Below are 6,385 nucleotides of genomic sequence, written 5' to 3'. Positions count from 1 at the left end.
TATTTTATTTCCGACACCTTTACTTCACACTATCAGGCAGGTGTCCGTATAAGCTGTAAAACTGCTCTGCTCCCCTATCAACGAGCGGGGTACGCGATACGAATCTACAGAAATCAAGCGGGCAAATATTGACTCGCCCATAGCCATGCCGCCGCCGTCTCACGGGGGCCGTGTGTTCGGTTTGTTCGGTGAAGTATGGCGTTTCGAGTTCTGATACAGAGAGTTCCATGGCGGGCGCTCCATTAAGCTCACGCGCGCTCTTTTTTACCTCCAATCTGTACGTTATGACGCCCATTCATCGTATGGATGGTGTTGGGCCAGAAGGTCAGTGGCCGTTGTAAAGTGTGGTCGCCTTTTATGAAGAAGTTGTAGGGGGTTAGAACCCGGCCCGCGGCAGGGGTCCCTCTCTCTCACTCACACACACTCAGACACACACACACACACTTCTTTTACCTGTCCGCCCCCCTCCCCTCCCACTCCTCACCCTAACTGTGGGCGCCTATCCAATTCACACCCACTCCCATTCATGAATGTGTCGGCAAACACAAGCTACGCAGTCTGTTTTGTTGAGGTGAGGAAGCCTCAGATGGGATTTCTTAAATCCCATTAATGACTTCGGTTTTTGTGCTGTTAAAAATTTTATGTTTCTCACTTTTCTTTTACCGTGGTCACATTTTTTTTTTTCTTTTTTCCATTTTGTAGTAGTAGCCGTGCTCCTCCTCTCCCACTCGCGCGCGCCATAAAAAGAGGGCTTATCTCCGAGATAATTAGGACAGTTAATGAATTAGGCGGCCTTTTATTGCATCCGCTGATACCAGGGACGCGGCGCCACGCGCCACACTGACAATGACTGCTCCCATAAACGCTGTACAGGCGGAGCACCGCGCAGCGACGCGCAGCGACGCGCAGCGGTGGTGGCGGCGCGCGCTGGGTAGGCATCCATGCTGCGGGGGTGCGCCCGACCTGCCTACCCTGCAGGCGCTACGGTCTGCCGCACGCTGGGTAGGCATCCATGCTGCGGGGGTGCGCCCGACCTGCCTACCCTGCAGGCGCTACGGTCTGCCGCGCGCTGGGTAGGCATCCAGGCTGCGGGGGTGCGCCCGATCTGCCTAGCCTGCAGGCGCTATGACCGCGGCCGCCGCCCAGCTCTGCAACCCAAGAAGAGAACATGCATCGAATGCGCGAGACGAGACGCCGTGATCTTCTTTATTTTAACCCAAACTTTAACCCTTTCTGTTGCAGGTAGGGCACTCTTCCTCGCCCAGCAGATCCTCATGGCAATCATTTGCGGTAAGGACACCACCGAATTAATTTTGTTATCGTCATAATTTTTCTCCATGGTGCTCCAGCCTCTCAGTTTCAGCGCCTCACGAGGTAAATGGGTTGGTTATTTTGTCGCGCTGCCCGCGACGATCGGCTGGGGTGAAAAGAACTATTCTGGGCGGTGATTGCCATGTCGCCAGGATTGTAATCGCCGATTTCGGGTCGCCGCCTCCAATAGAGTTTCTGTTTGCGCTGATTTCCATCATTCGCAGTCGCTTTCCCTAGCCACCTTCACGGGGAGCAACCCTTGGTCCCTCTCCCCTCGTTTTCCACGCTTCCATCCCCGCTCCTGCCCCGGCGACGACCCCAAGAAAGTTGCCAAAGCGCCTTCGCCGAATGTGAAGTTTTATCGCATCGTTAATGACACAATGGGCCACTCATAACGGCCCGTTATAGGAAGCAGTCCGTCACTCTTTATAGTCCTGCGCAAGGAGTCCCTTATTGCCAGCGCGGAACTTAACACGTTTCAACAAAACGCACGACAAGGTTGCTGCTCCCCGTCAGAAGTGCCTGTCTGTCGGGGCGGGTTTGAGGAGCACCCCTTTGCTTTCGGTGCAGCTTGGCAAGCTCGAGGCATGCGAGGTCAGCGCGTTTACTTCCAGTCAATCACTAAAAGTTTTCTCGGCGACTTTTTTCTTATTCGTGCTTCCCTCTACCGCAATCCACGAGTCAAAAGCACTGCTGGGAATAACGCAGACGGGATTTTTTTTACGACGGAGGGGCAACGCTCCCCCTTGTCATCGCTGTTGTTGTATGGAAATGGGTATCGTATCATCTCCATCCCCTCGACCACGCGCCTCAGCCAACCCCCTTGTTGCTTCACGTAAATTGCCATTCTGTGAGTGTGGGTGAATTCCATCCAACATTTGCCCAAGGTTCTTTTATTCTTCAGATTTTTTTTTAATTGAATACTTTTGATTCTGTATTTGGCCAACGTATGGATAGTGGCGGAAAGTATTGTTTTAAAAAAATATGGTGGAGGTGTTGAGAATCAAGTACGTTTGGATTGCAAGTGGGCAAGTTAAATTTAAAAATTGACCAAACGGCGAATATTTGCGTTAAGGTTCCACTGCACCCCTCTCTTTTTTCCTGTTATGCAGTTTGACCCGACCCGCTTGCATTCTGCATTAGGGGGAGCAGGGAAAGAAGGGCAATCGGAATAGATACTCGCCTGATAACGCCTGTTGTGTGAGCGTTTGGCCTAGAAACGGCCGTGACGCAGCGCAGCTTCTTGTGTCCTTGGTGTTTTTCTTTTCTTCTGCGACGTTTCTCAAACCAATATTTTGAAGGTGCATGCATCGGGAATGCATCGGGAAACGCGCGTCACGGTTCTAATAGCCCGGAATGAGCGGCCATATTCAAGGCGAAATCAGCATCTGAATAGAAGTGGGGCTCTGCTGCCGGCTGATCACCGATTGGGGTGGGGGGGGGGGGGGGCCCGGCTGTTCTTAATCCGACACTCGACAGCCTAGCTCTTTCGCACCTGGTGCACTGCTGACCTGGAGTTTCTCCCCGTGACATCGCCCTACCACCAGAGCTCTCCGCTGCCACATTTGATGTGTGCTACGATTTAAAAATCAAATTGTTTTGTAGTGTGATGTTTGTCTTTCTATTGCTGTCTCAAACATTCGATTTTGAGTTTTTATAATTCCGAATTATAAAAACTCAGTAGATAAGTTACTTCAGCTCTGCAGTGGTGTTGGGGGTGTTAACAAATTAATAACCAAACCGGAAACAGACTTCCGAATTGTAACCACCAAACGGTCGGTTCGGCCAGACCAACCTTTGTAAATATTCGTAGGTTCACGAGAAAATTTTCTATACTGTGTACCGTGAAATTATAATTTGAAATTGTAAATTTACAAGTACTTCGACTTGAAATCGATCGACAAGCAAGAAAGTACTGTCGCAAATTTACAAAATACTTTGTGAAATAAAAATTACAAGAAATGTCGTAAACTTGCGACAATATTTTTCACAGTGCCGCATTGTAAAGTGACTACGGCTACGATTCGGCATTTCTGTTTCCGGTTTGATTCTTTCATTTCTTCCCCACTTGCATTCACGGAGCAAAAAAAACTGCGCCTTTCATGGTGCAGCGAGGAGGAGGAGAAAATGTGCCCGGACTGTACAGTTCACAGCTAGATGCGCGTGTAGTAGCCCACTGTGCTGGGCGGTCAGCTGCAAACTCTTGAGGCGGGCAGCGCGGCTCGCACTCGCACAGCCCTAGGCCAGCCTGGCCCTCCAGCCTGGCCGGCGCGCCGCGGAGAAATTCCAGATAAAACGTGGCAATTAAAGTGGGGCCATTAATGCGGCAACACACGGGCCGACAACAGGGAGCGCTGGAGGTGGCGGCGGCCGGCGGAAGAGAGGGCTGGCGAAATGGCAATCTGAGAGAGACAGAGAGAGAGAGAGAGAGAGAGAGAGAGAGAGAGAGAGAGAGAGAGAGAGAGAGAGAGAGAGAGAGAAGGGGGCGTGGAGATAAGGGACTTACAGTAAAGCACGGATTGGGAATGCTAAACTCTGTACTCGATGACACGTCCTCCGGATATGAGCCCGGCTCCAGCCATTGTCTCCATACAATGGTGTGTCAAACGCGCATTCCTCGAGCAGAGCGCACCAGTTAACACCTACCTTGTCAAAACGTGATGGGAATGATGCCGGCGACAAGAAAGGCGGTTCTCTCTGCAACACCAAGGGTGATTAAGAAAAGCTGCTCGCTGAAAGGGATTTGAGCTCGAGCCAATTGGTGTTTGAGAGCGCGGACTGGACACTTGGACGGCCGGACGGCGGACAGCCTGGCTGGGTTCACTGGGATGCTTGACTCTGAGGAGAATGCCTCCCTCTGAGATCGCAAAGCACGCACGTGTTCGCCTACATTAACATGATGTTTTGTCTCTTTGTTTTAAATTAAAATCTGAAGTAATTGTTATTTCTTACCTTAATTAAGGTGTTAACAGTTATTGTTCATGACTCGCAACTTGAAACGTTTCTGCTTCAAAATCGATTGTACTGCGTGTCTTGTAGGGAAGATGTAATTGGCGACATGCCCTCACGTACGACACCTGCTCTGCAAGGACGGGAATTGTCATTCGTCGTGACTATCGTCTGAGCACGGAGTTCTCCTTTCACTTCATTCGTAAGCTTGCCGCGAATTTACCGCGCCTTCCTTCCCTTTCGCGTGCGACGTCTCCCTCGCCTCGGCCGAAAGAATCCCATTCCATTTGCCGCCTTGCGCGATGCGCGGTCCGATAGGACTGGCGGGTCACTCCGCCCCGAAATATGAACTCATCGGCGGGAAAGTGTTGAAATCCCACTCGACTCTGGGCGGCGGGGCGGCATTTTTTCGGTGGGGAGTAATGCATCACGCGCTTGTTCTGATTTACTAACTCGCATGGGTCGGGGGCTTTCGGGCCGCACCATCTGATAAAGGCTCCCGAATCAAGATTTATTGTGGAATAGGAGACCTGGTGGAGTCGGCGTCGCAGCATATGAGAGAGGGAGAGAGGCCGGTGGGGGTACCAGACAGGGTCTTTACGTCACCAGCTCATGACGAACACGATGACGGTCGCAGCAGAGACCCAACTACTCTCTGTTCCTAGTGAATAATCTTAACTATAGTAGGTGTTTTGAAAATTCTTTGTCGGCAGCCCTTTGCGTTTGCCGGCTTGTTGCTGCTCTCGACTACCTGCCGTACGCGCCGGGCCGCCGCCCACTGTCCCTCGCTCTACTTGCTCTGAATTACTCGTTTGCCAAGTGAATAACCTGCAAGACGGTTAAAATGAATGGCGCCCGTCTCAGCGGCTGGAGCCGGGCTGGAGCCGGCCAGGCCACGCGCGCCGCGGCTGGGACGCGTCCAAGCAGCGCTGCTACAAGAGGACACTCAACCGACTTTCAATCATCGGGACGAAGAAGGGCGAGGCGAAAAGAGTTTCATTTTCTTTCTGTTTTCGTTTCACAAGCGGGCAAAGGAAAGTGAAGTTATTTCAATCCAGCGATATGCGTTCGATCCCCCGCGAGGCCGCACAGCAGCGGCCAGTGGTTACGACGGGAAAGACATGATGACGGAACCCGCCTTTGGTGTGGCAGTCGTGGACCTCATGGACCTGTGGACCCATGGGAGCACCCGAGGACAAGCAAGGCCACCCCGCCGTCGCGGTGGGCAACCCGGGCCCCGCTCCGGCCGCCGTGGAGCAGACAGTCATGGGCAGTCATGGCCAGCAGACAGGCAGGAGCGGTGTTCTTTATGGGCGCCGTACTGGGTCAGGCGGACCCGTGGCGGGGCCCGGCATGGTGGGGCCTGTGGCGGGCCCATGGCGGGGTGAGGCGAGGCGACGCTGCTGACAGATATGCCTTGAGAGTCCCCGCTCCGATGATCGGGACGAGCCGGGCCCGAGTGGCTCTAAAACGGCCATCAAGGGACGAAACTGGGGTCTCCAGCTAGACCCCGGGGCCTGGGTGCGCATGGCTGTTGTTCTAGGCTCTAGAGACGGCGAGCTAAGGGAGGGGAGAGACAGAGAACAGAGATTACCCCCTAAAGGGGAGGGAGAGAGAAAGGAAAGAGGCAAGATAGTGGAAGTGCGAGGATGAAGGAGACACCCCGACGTTTCGTCGAAAATAAGCGGTGTCAGGTGTGTGTCGTCACAGGGGCGGGTTTCGACGGGCGTCATAAAAATCGACGAAAGAGTCAGTGTGTGTGCGAGAGAGAGAGAGAGAGAGAGAGAGAAGGGGGGAGGGAGAAGCGGAAGTTGGGTGGTGCCTTGTGGCGCGCTCTTGTGATTGGTCGGAGTGAGTGACCACGTGACCCCCATGAGAGAGCGTCGATAACGCACACCACTCCCGACGGCAAGAAATATATTTGGCTCTCGGCTCCTCGGAGATAACGATTGATCAGGTATTCATTTCGGTCCATAAGTCACGGCCACCGCGCCGCTCAAGTCATTCCCGAGAAAACTGGACGACACAGGGGGAAACTGACGAACTTCACACTTGCCACGCTTCGAGGAGGAGGGCGTCATTTCCTGAGCACAAGGAAAAGCAGGCATCTTGAAAAACGCTATGT

General features: G+C 53.0%; 1 long non-coding RNA gene across 1 annotated transcript in view; it reads left to right on the top strand.

Annotated features, from left to right (window-relative positions):
• The window catches only part of LOC127749088 (uncharacterized), a 66,417-nt gene that overhangs the window by 56,495 nt on the left and 3,537 nt on the right, over positions 1-6,385 (top strand). The window contains exon 3 of the long non-coding RNA XR_008010961.1: positions 1,243-1,290. This is a non-coding gene — a long non-coding RNA (uncharacterized LOC127749088). The remainder of the gene's footprint in view (positions 1-1,242; positions 1,291-6,385) is intronic.

Source organism: Frankliniella occidentalis, unplaced genomic scaffold (assembly GCF_000697945.3).
Source record: "Frankliniella occidentalis isolate FOCC.00 unplaced genomic scaffold, Focc_3.1 Scaffold30, whole genome shotgun sequence".
Taxonomy (NCBI): domain Eukaryota; kingdom Metazoa; phylum Arthropoda; class Insecta; order Thysanoptera; family Thripidae; genus Frankliniella; species Frankliniella occidentalis.
This window is presented reverse-complemented; position numbering and strand designations above follow the sequence as displayed.